Consider the following 11,447-nt stretch of genomic DNA (forward strand, 5'->3'; position numbering starts at 1 on the left):
CCTGGCAAAATAAACTAACTTAATACAGCCTCATATACGAATGCTTGTAGAGTTCATGCAGAATGTTTTGGTACAGTCCCTGTTCCTTATTTGCTTCAAGTCTGTGACATACTGGACGACTTTCAGAGGAAATCTGAGTACTAAAAATTTTCCAAACATTTTTTCCTACACAGTGTCCTTCACCACTAAATACTGAGATGACGGTGAATAAGTGGACATTTCATAAGAAATGGAGCTGCAGGGCTCGGTGAAGGTTCATTGTGGTCAGCAGTAAAATCAGAAAATCAGCTGGTGGGGTTTAGCATAGTGTTGGACGAAACTCCACAACACAGACATCTTACAGTGATCATAGATCGCTATTGCTGGGTGTTCAAGCTCACTTTTGAGTCTGACACAATAATTGAATGTCCCAATGTATGGATGGAGAACAACAGGAAGATGTGCCTGCCATGAACAATCCACTTACAATTTGAATGATGGTCATTAAATTAATATCTACATTTAGCAAGCTACAATACCAGTAATACATATATATTGGGAGACCAAAATGAATAGGCAACAACATAATTATTATTAATATTCAAATAAAAGTAATAATAATAATAAACAAAGGAATCTCATGTTTCTGTATTGTTTTTAAATCACAATATAACTGAACCAAAACACCAAGTCAACAGCAGTGCTTTAATCTTGTAATTTCTAACAAACTTAACAACAAATCACTAGATGCTTATTCCTTGGATGCATAAGGTGTTCTTGCACCAGGCCAGTGTTCAAATTCCTCACACATTTACCCTTATCATGTAAAGACAAGAATTTGCTTTTTGAATTGGGGTTGTCTGCGATTCTCAATTTGAACTGCATTACAATTGTAGTACATCCCAAACATTTAAAACATAAACATTAAAAAAAATTAAATAAAAAGCAGAAAGCTTGCACTTGTTTACAGTAATGGTTTGGCTACCCTTAAGTCTTTGTCATCAATTTGGCAAAGTATAAGCAAAAGCACTAACTAATAGCATATTTTGTGAAAAAGAGCATTTTATAAGCAGTTAAATAGTTCCAATAATACAATAGTCCAAATAATTGTGGCTCCAAGTGTATTTTATTTTACTGTGATGGATAGTTTTGACATGGAATTCAGCAAGTCATTTCATATTGATAATTAAAAAAAAATGCTTTGTAACATTACAGGATAAAAGCACTATCATAGCCAGTTGACCAAGAGTGATAAACTGGTTGGTATAATATGCAAGGTGGTCTAAAACCCTTATGCAAAGTTATTTATTTTTCATTGGCTCAAGTTAAAAAATATAGATGTGAATTCATTACCCTAAATATTTTTAATTGGATGAATGAAACAAAACTTTTTTTCAGTGTAGGGAATTTGTTAGCATTCCTATTCATTTCAGTGGCAGGAAGCATGCAACTTAAAATCCGCCATCTTGGTACATGGGACTACAGAAGTTCCTGAGCTATAATACGATGTGACTAAATCTGGAGCTGCAAGATAATAATGTAATGACAACGCAGATTGGCTGAGGCCACCATATGCACTTGGTCTCAAGCCCTTTAGCAACTATGCTGAGCTGTGATGTGAAGGGCAGCAGACAAGGAAAAAAGTCAATTTCACATTTTAAGAGCCCTACAAAAACAATCATACAATAACCAGGCACTATGCTAACCAGCCAAACCTTGATCTTTGGTAATGTGCACCAAGCCTACAAAGACTAACAGTGGTTTGCATAAAACTAGCTCACTCCAGTTACTATGCTATACTGAGGTGTGTGCAACTGGTGTCAATTGGAATGAAAAAAAAAAATACTGTCATTGGTTAAATGAATGTTGCTGTGTCAGACAGGTTGGATGCTTAAACAAACACCATTGTTTTGATAGGGCTACCAAACCACAATGTTTGTACTTTTTGGGCAGAATAAAACCTACGAATGAATTACTTACTGTTGATTCTGCATTTGAGTTGGGATAAGAGAATATATTTTAAGGCTGAAAAACAATTACACACTAAAACTTCAAGAAAATGTGCAATAAATCAGCAATAAATATAGCAACTCATGTAATCCTGTTAATATTAGCCACACATTTGCATTATTTTGAAAAATACCAAAAATTCAAACACATTTGCAAGGGAAAAAAAATCAACATGCCTTGCAGCAAAAGATGAGGTTGCCTGCTGGGGGAAAATAGCTGAATATAAAATATCCAAACTTCAGCCTCATCTACCATGTTTAAAAGAAAAGGAATAAAATCAATTCAAACACTGCAGAAACATCGTAGCTCAGTTTGTGGCTGTAGAAGGCTTCATCATTTTGTGTTCCCAACTTACAAATAATTTTAACCAGTATTCCTTCAGGTGATCCTGGAGTTGAATTCTGAATAAATTAGACATTACTACATACAATAGAGAACTTATATGGGAAGATGGTATACATTAATAAGACCTGTTTTGTTCTTTATTTCTAGCAACATGACAAGCAATTAATTATTTGGTGTCAAATTGAAATAGTCTGTGTTGATTGCATCTCTGACATCTGGGTCATGCATGTGGGTAATGAAGGCACTGGTATTCTGGTGGCACATACCCCTTTTCCGATAGTAACTACATTGTGGAGCAATGTTTTTAATGGCATTGTATTAATGCACCTTACTTGCTTCTTTATAGGATTTATATTTTTATAGATATTTTATATCTATAAAAAGTGAAATAAATGACCAGGGAAAACAATAAATGTGCCTTTAAACAAAAAGTGTGATAACCAAACAGCTCTACAAACAGTATTTTTTACTGGGGTTCTTGGCATCACTGCATACAGATACAGTATGTATCACAAAGAAACACAAAGTAAACCTAAACTTTTAATGTGGTGACAAAGATACAGGACTCAATCTGTCAGAAACCTCTCTCATATGCCAGTTTGGTTGATTTCTATCATTCTTTTCCGATGACGTGTCCTTGAAATTAGAGCTAGAGGGGAGACTTCATGCAATGGTGAAGTTTACAAGTATTCCATTACACCATAAGCCTGTATATCATACTAACCATAGAATATTGTTAATTTGCACAATAACAGAAAAAGGTGATCTAGTTATGATGATCTCATCAAGGAGTCAATATACTAAAGATGAAAACAATAGTTAATACATTAAAAACACACCTCTGTTACTATGGCCTTTACTTCGTATCTAAAAAATATGATTTTTTTTTTCAATTTGTAGAGCATCTGAATTAAACAGCACCACCACTTATTTTTCCCAAGTTTTATGTCAGCATTCCTAACATCACTCTATATAAAATTCTATTCTAATTTGCACCATTTGTCCTTCAAATAAATATTAAATCACAAGCTATGCAAAATCAGTGGATGACTTCACCTCTCCAGGATATTTATAAAGTACACTGAATATGTGGATATGAACCTAGAAAATGCATTTATAGGCATTCTTATCAGAGCAAATAATGGAAAGACGTTAATGCCCCCCCCCCCCAATGTCTTCTAATGGCAAGACAATTTTTTCTCTTCCATGCACAAGATTTTGGACCATTTTGCTTTCAAACGAGTGGATAGAAAACATCCAAAATACACATTTAAGTGTTTATTCTATGACTCTATTTGCATTTGTAGATTTCAATGCCAAGTTTAATCAAAATGCAACAATATCTTTTACTTTGGCTTCATCCAATGTTCAGATTTCTGTTCTGGAAATGTATGCAAATTAGTGCATATAAAATTAGATAATGTCTCATTTGCATATTTACATATAACATTTCAGAACACTTGTAATACAACATTCAATTGTCTTAATGTACTTAGATTAACTGGGGAAGTTTGGTTATAACTATTAGTTACATTTTTAACCTATTTACCCTTGTCTTGCCTTAAAGGCTTAGTTCACCCAAAAATGAAAATTCTGTCATTAATTACTTTTCCTCATGTCGTTCTAAACCCTTAAGACCTTCCTTCATCTTCGGAACACTAATTAAGATGAAAACTGAGAGCATGCGCATGCTTTTTGCTGAACCTAAACAATGGTGATTATGTTGATTACATTCTGGGGAAAGCGTGCACATGAATCGTGGTACTCTCGAAAATTCCGGCGGAAGATGTTAACTCAGCGACAAGAATTATTGAATAAATTATGTTATTTTTGTTTTCTTTGCGTACAAAAAGTATTCTCGTAGCTTTGCAAAACTGAAGTTGAGCTACTGATGTTTCATGGACTGTTTTATCAATGTCCTTACTACTTTTCTGGGTCTGGGAACATTTCAGTTGTGTTGCAGTCTATGCAGGGTCAGAGAGCTCTCAGATTTCATCAAAAAATATCTCAATTTGTGTTCTGAAGATGAACAAAGGTCTTACGCCTTTGGAATGACACGAGAGTGAGTAATTATTGACAGATTTTTCATTTTTGGGTGAACTAACCCTTTTAAGACATGCATCAGATTTTTCACTAATGCACAGCTATTAGGCAAGCTAAGCATTTAATATGACAACACTGAATTGCATCTGACAACAGCGTTCACCGCAGACTAGGGCAACATCAGTCTGTAGTGTTAATCAGTCTACACTTATCATCATCCTTCCCAGAAACCACTAGTTTCTACATGAATCACAACACGCAACCATGTCTGACCCGCTCCTTTATAGTCTCCTGTCACGACTATACCAAACATCAATTGTTATTCCATTCAACAGTAAAAAAAAATGCTAATGACAAAAGGCTTCGTTGTCATGCAAAACAGTACACAGCAAGCTTTTGGAAAATTCAGCTTGGTTTGTGCCTTTAGTGGTGAAGGCCAGGCCTCAAATCCAAGCCACACTGCTGAAGTACTCCAGCTAAGCTCCTGGTCTCCAGTCATGACCCATTGGAGAAAAAATGTCTTTCTTGAACCAGGTCCACTAGAGGCAACCTGGTGTGATCTATCTCCCCTCAGTTATGAATAGGTATTGTTCCTCTATCTTTTGACACCTGTATGTGAGTGCTGATTCAGTTTCCATTACAGCATTGCCCTTTTGTTAATTTGTCTCCATCTGGTTTCAGTTAAAGTCACTGATGTCACTGCTCCCCCTCCCTACAGTACACCAGTCACTCCTGAGAAACATGGAAAACATTAGAGCCGCCTCTAATTAAATAACCAGGGAGCGTTTGTCACTATCTGTGTCTCTTGGCTAAGTCTTGACTCCCACTTGTAGACTAAAACATTTGGATTTGGACAGCGTCTGTTACAAAGCCACATGCAATGGCTTGCATTTATTGCCTTTCCACTCACATACAAAGCAAAGAAAGAGAACAGACCTAAAATGGCTGAGTATGAACATGCATGAAAATTATTCTATAATGGATCAATGCAGTCATTCACACACAACAACACCTATATTTGGGATGGTACTTATACCATATGGGTTCATGAAGCTCTTTATAGTACTATATGTTGAAATATCACGGGGCCGATAGTTAATCTGAAACAAATAATGAATTTGAGACATTTAATGGTGAATTTAATTCAGTGTTCAAATATTAAAAATACCATACAAATACATTGAAGCATAACAAAAAGACAAAAAAGCATAATAATTCCTACAATTGCCTGCCTTCTAATTTTTCTAATCTGCTTCCTCTTCTCAAGTTCAGTAAGTTTCCCTAATGTCCAGAGGGTGAACCATAACAAGGTGAATGGCTACCAGTGTCAGAAAAGTCTAATTTCTTTTATATAATTATATGTCAAGACACATTAACTTTAATGTATTGCTCATGACAAAGGACTACAGTCCAATAAAATAAAATTAATTCTCATTTAAAAGTGATTAAATATAAATGTAAAATTGAGTTTCAGTGTAATATGATAAAGTGTTGATACCTTTTTAGCAGCCCTTTGGAATTAGTTGAAAATGTAACAACATCAATGCAATAACTTACACAAGAGACCTAAAAGGAACTGAACTGTAGTGAAAATCCAATAATTTTCTCAAATCATTTTTGAAATGATCATTCCTAATGAAAAGAATGAGGACATAACTCGAGGATCTACGAAGCCCCGCACGACATGAAAGAAAAAAAAAAAAAAAAAAAACAAATCGTGAGCACGATTTACTAAATCGTTCCCTCGATGCGCGAAATCGTGCGCACAATTTACTAATTCGTTCCCTCGAAATTAATTTATAAATCGAGGGAACGAAATTGTAAAACGTGCACAAGATTTACACTACTATTTTTTCCTGCATGCCACGTGCGGGGCTCCATAAGGATCGAACTATTTTGAAGCCTCAATCACAATTTCGGTGCAGCGGCCAAAAACATAAACATTTAGCTTACCATTTAAGAAGAGTTGCAGAGTCATAAATGCTTTGTCGACCCTCTTGGAAAGCTGCTAATTCCACATCAGTTGGACATCAATTCCCAAATCAATTGAGTTCACATATTTCTAGGCCGCTGAAATGAACGTTTCTGACTAGTCAAGGGAGTAACCCGATTTCATGGCATCGAATATTATTTTCGTAATTATCAGAGTGTCCAATAATAATAGTGTGCATATACGTAAATAACTGGTGTATTACTTTTGGGTTTAAGAAAATTATCACACCAAACCAACACTAATTTCTTCACTTGTCTTTACAACTTTTATCAGAGACGTCTTGGCTGTTTTGTGAACGAGTTATCACTTTACTAAATGCACGTCTATCAGTGAATTCATAAGCTCTATTTTACAACGACTATTTGTAATTGTATTGGCGTCCTGTCGATTTATTCTCTGAGCGTGTCTCGTGCGCATGTGTGTTGTAATTTAATGGCCAAGACAGGTGAAACCCTGTTAAATAAAACATTTCTTGGATTTTTTTTTATTTATTTATTTTTTTTTTTTTGTGCATGTAAATAAAAACTACAAGAAGTGGCTCTAAGTAATTCGGTTTTCAAGTCATTTCGGAATTACGCATTTCCGACAAACAGCCCTTCAGAAGCAACAACGCTATCTCACAACCAATTCGTACGTTTTTACGAGGTGGCTAATTCGTACGAATTTGTACGACCTCACTCATACGATTTCATACGATTTGTCTAGACCCCAGTGATGGGTAGGTTTAGGGGCGGGGGTTGGTGTAGGTAATTCGTACAAATTCATACGAATGTGCAACTCGTAAAATACGTACGATTTGGCAAAACTCGTATGAATTTGTACGAGTGTGGTCGTACGAATTCGTACGAATTAGCCACCTCGTAAAATATGTAAGTCTTAATCTACCGACTCATAAAAACATTCCGACAAACAGCCCTTCAGAAGCAAATGTTTTAGTTTAGCGATTGATCTTAACATGTTGGTTTGGTTAAAGGCTTAGAACTTTTTATTGTTTAATTTTTTAAAACGTCTATGGAGAAATATAGAAAATAATCTGTGAGATTTTTCTAGCTAAAATGTATAGAATTCGAGCTGGCTCATACAAAATGAAGCCTTCATACTCACACAGAGGCAAACTAATCGATCACAGTTTCGAAGAAATAAAACACAAGAATTCATTTTGGCTCGCTTGCAAGACTTTATTTGAAGGAAAAGGGAATGCCTGCTTACATCAGTAATCAAATATGATTTATACATTCCATATTTTTATGCTATACAAATTCTAAAAATATAGCCTAATATTATAGGCCCAATTTTATACGTTACAATATTATGCATAATACAATACTATTTAATAATCACAATATATAACATTTCTTTAAAGCAATGCTGTGTTGTAATGATTTTGTATTATTTTTTTTTATTGCTTGCAACAGACCAATTTGCCATAAACACATGTTATGTCTTTAAAGAGGTATTCTAAATATACAAAGAGTATTTGGTTCACATTTAATCACTCAAAAGCATTACATAATCCAGTTCATTTACTTTTCCACCACTCATAGTCCTGTCTGTCGGTCCATGCGGTACAGTCCACTTGTCTTAATGGTTTTTCCTGTTGGCTTGCTGTTCTCAGGTGACATCTGGGTGTTTACTGTGCTGACTGGCTGAGACTCGCTGCAGGCTGAATGAGTACCTGAGGGGTGTTTGGATGGCACGGCGTGGCGGTTTATGAGGAGGGGTGGTAAACAGACAGCAGCGAGGGCCAAAACCAAGGTCTTGCCCTTTGGATCGAGCCAGTTCGAAGCCAGAGGAAAGGACCAGCCAAGCAGGAAGCAAACGCATGCTCCCTATTCACTGCGCCATAAATGCTCTCTTCATTCCAGCCAAATCTGAGCTGTTCCTCAAGAACTTGGACATTATATAATGTGTCTACTGATATAATTTATAAGCCTCACTTAATAATCCATTATTCAGGTATGTTCTCTCAGGTTTTCACAGCAACATTCTAGTGAAAGCACAATAGTTGAGATGTTCATTAATATCACCACAGCAAACTGATGTTTTTTTTTCTTTTTTCCACAGACAGATTAGTTATAAAATATGATGGCAATCAAAATCCCACATGACTCAAAACTGGATCAGATCCAGTTTCACTTCATACTTCCTCTCCCATCCTTGTGATGTTAATCATTGTCCCACAGTTACCAGTGTTCTTTTATCACAAAACACTTTTATAGGAAGACATAATGTTTGGCTGTAAACATGTCTCAAACAACATGCTGCTACATTTGTATGCCAACAGAGCCTGAAAACCACATGAAATTAATTACATCATCCACCATTCTCAAGTTTTTGTATCTGCAGACAAAAAGAAAGATCGACGGAGAGACAGACAGATAAAGAGAGGCAGAAAGACAGGTTTGCGACGTGAGCCGAGATCTTCTTGTTGTGGTATATTCTCCTTGGCACTAAAAGTCATAAAAGGCCTTCAGGTTTTACAATGTCATGTCCAAACGCAGCATCCCCCACGGCTTCTCTTTCCCCTCTCTCTTTTTCTCCTCCCTCCTTCCCTCCCTCCCTCTGAGCTACCTTCACCTCCCCCCGTGCTACCTTTCTTCCTCAGTTGAAAACGACATGCACATTTTCACTGCAGAAAAACACTATGGATATTGTTAAACCTAAAAGACTGGAAGGAATTTAGTGGTCATGTGTTTGTGTACCATTGATTTTTTGACTGTGGTCAGAATGTTCTAGTGCGTGTGGTGCAGAGCGAACGATCTCAAAACCGCTTTTGCTACTGACGCCTTTCCAAGAACACATCAGAAGTGCCGTTCTAGGCTTAGGGTGCCAGTGCAAGTCCGTTTCCTCCCTTTTTTGCTCTTTTGAAGACTTGCTGTTTCAAAAATAGCAACAGCAGATAAAAAATAAATAAATCTTCAAATCGACTCTTCAAAAGTGTCGAACATTGTGAAAGTCATTCCATTCTTTAAAGCTGACATTCTGATTTATTGTCGGCCTTTCAAAACAAAAGACTCAGAGGTGACCAATAAATCCATCCGTACTTTGCTTCCTCAAGCTATTTGTCCTCTTGAGGTGTAAAGCACTCTGTGGCAAGCCCTACTTGAACCAGAGCTGTGAACATATAGCGTCCACCAATTATCCTGTCTGTCTGCTCCTCTGCTAATTATGTCTTGCCTGCTGTGTTTGCGCACGAGTGTGTGTGTGCGTCTCTTATGGACAGACGGGGGCTAATAACACCATATTTTTTGAAAAGACAGAAGGCCTCTGGCCATCCTTTCAACACACATGCCACACAGGCAGTCCCACCCACAGCACTCAGACCTGTCATTGACGGCCATCCCCTCTCCCACTCTTAGACTCTCGGCAGCTGTGGCCTAGCGTGACAGAAAAGTGCAACAAATTACTTTGCTACCGCTTCTGGGGGCAAATGTCAAATATGCCTCCATATTTACCAGAATGGAGTCGTGGACGGGTATTTTCTGTGCAGGGTGTGGATGTCATGTCAGCGAGAGAGATGGAGAGAGAGAGAGAAACTGGTTTCCTTTTCTGGATGCCATCCAGCTCTGTGCACAGTACCAGGCAGCTGTCAGTAGGATTGATGAGCCCAGCTGGTAAAGATGTGCTGGGTGTCAGCAGGGCAGCAGATTTTAGCGAGGCCAGAGAGCACTCGCTGCATGAGTTAGGTGTGATCTGAAGAGGACGTGATTTAGAGTGCTATGACCAGGCAGGTGAGATGACTGTGCGTGCAGATACTTTGCTGGTGAATCAGCTGAAAGGGGGGGAGGGGGTGGGGGGCATGCAACAACGAGCAGAGGTCAGGTTTTGCGCTTGTGCGTAAATATGAGGAAAGCAAGACATTGCTGGAGGTGCAAAAGCTCTGTGCAGATGTCCAAATAAATGGTAAATCATCACGGGTGCTCAAATGCTTTTTGCACCCTATGTGTCTGCAAGCCCAGGAGCTAGCGAATGACTAAAACATTAGCAGGAATCCTCAGGGTCCTCACGGGCTCTCCCTTCCCCCTTAACGCTGGGCCTTTGCAAACACACACACGCACACTCATAGAGCCAAAATGGTGCCCATTCACATGCACACTTCAAGACATCATGGCCTCTCTCCAGCTGGGGAATGCGTATCGTTGTGGTGCTTTGCTCGTATACACAAAGTGTCTATTTAGGTGTGTGTCCTCATTCCAAGAGCTGTAAAGATGCCATTGGCATCTCGGCCCAGAACACTGAATCGAGTTACAGGTGTTCCTTTTAACACAGTTGCCCTTAAAAAAAACAAAAAAAAAAACATTTTATGACCAAGCTTGTATGGAGGCCTGGGGAACCAGAAGTGACACAGACCCACAAAACAAGTTAAAACCATGTACCCGTGATCACAGACACCAAACACACACATAGAGAGAGATATAGAGAGATTACTTCAGAGTAAAGTAAAATCTCTCATATAATTCACAGCATATCATTCTCTTGAAATGTTGGTTAGAAATTTTAATGTGTATTAATGGTGTGTGTAATTCTTATTTTAGGAGGTAAACATTCTTCATTTCTTCATACAGCATAACTAGTCTTTCACTAGCTAAAGTGAGCCATTTGCTCTCCTTACCCTTCTTTTTACAATGTGGTTGAGAATGAAAATAAAGCCACAATGAATCTCTCTATATTTTTAACACAGACATTTGCATTTTAAAGGACATAGTGATGAGTTAACTTAACAGTTCCTATGTACAGTTACATTATTGCCTCTAATAATTATCAGTGATAAACTGCCCAAACATTAAAAAGAAAAACAAATCCATTCACATTTTATGGCTGGAAAAATAATAGCATGACATTTGAAAGTCATTGAGCTGCAGCTTACGGGCTTATTTTGGAAAGTCAAGACATCTCTAATGCTTTGGCAGTTTGTAATTTGGCCGCGGTTTGGGATGGTTACAGTAAGATGGCCCCAACAAAGTCCTTTTTATTTAACACAAACTGTAAATGATAAATGTAGGGAGTAATACCTTGTTAAAGGCCTATAAGTGGACATGAACCATGACTATATGTATTTAAAGTCTCTAAGAGTTGA

At 37.5% G+C, this 11,447-nt stretch overlaps 1 protein-coding gene across 1 annotated transcript in view; it reads right to left on the bottom strand.

Moving 5' to 3' along the window:
* LOC109113774 (homeobox protein Hox-C10a-like) overlaps positions 1–6,793 on the bottom strand; it is a 50,639-nt gene extending 43,846 nt beyond the window's left edge. Inside the window, exon 1 of the mRNA XM_042751275.1 lies at positions 6,331–6,793. The gene's annotated coding sequence lies outside the window, so the exon portion shown is untranslated. The remainder of the gene's footprint in view (positions 1–6,330) is intronic.
* Positions 6,794–11,447: the final 4,654 nt, after the last annotated feature.

The sequence above is a fragment of the Cyprinus carpio genome, chromosome B23, assembly GCF_018340385.1.
Source record: "Cyprinus carpio isolate SPL01 chromosome B23, ASM1834038v1, whole genome shotgun sequence".
Lineage (NCBI taxonomy): Eukaryota > Metazoa > Chordata > Actinopteri > Cypriniformes > Cyprinidae > Cyprinus > Cyprinus carpio.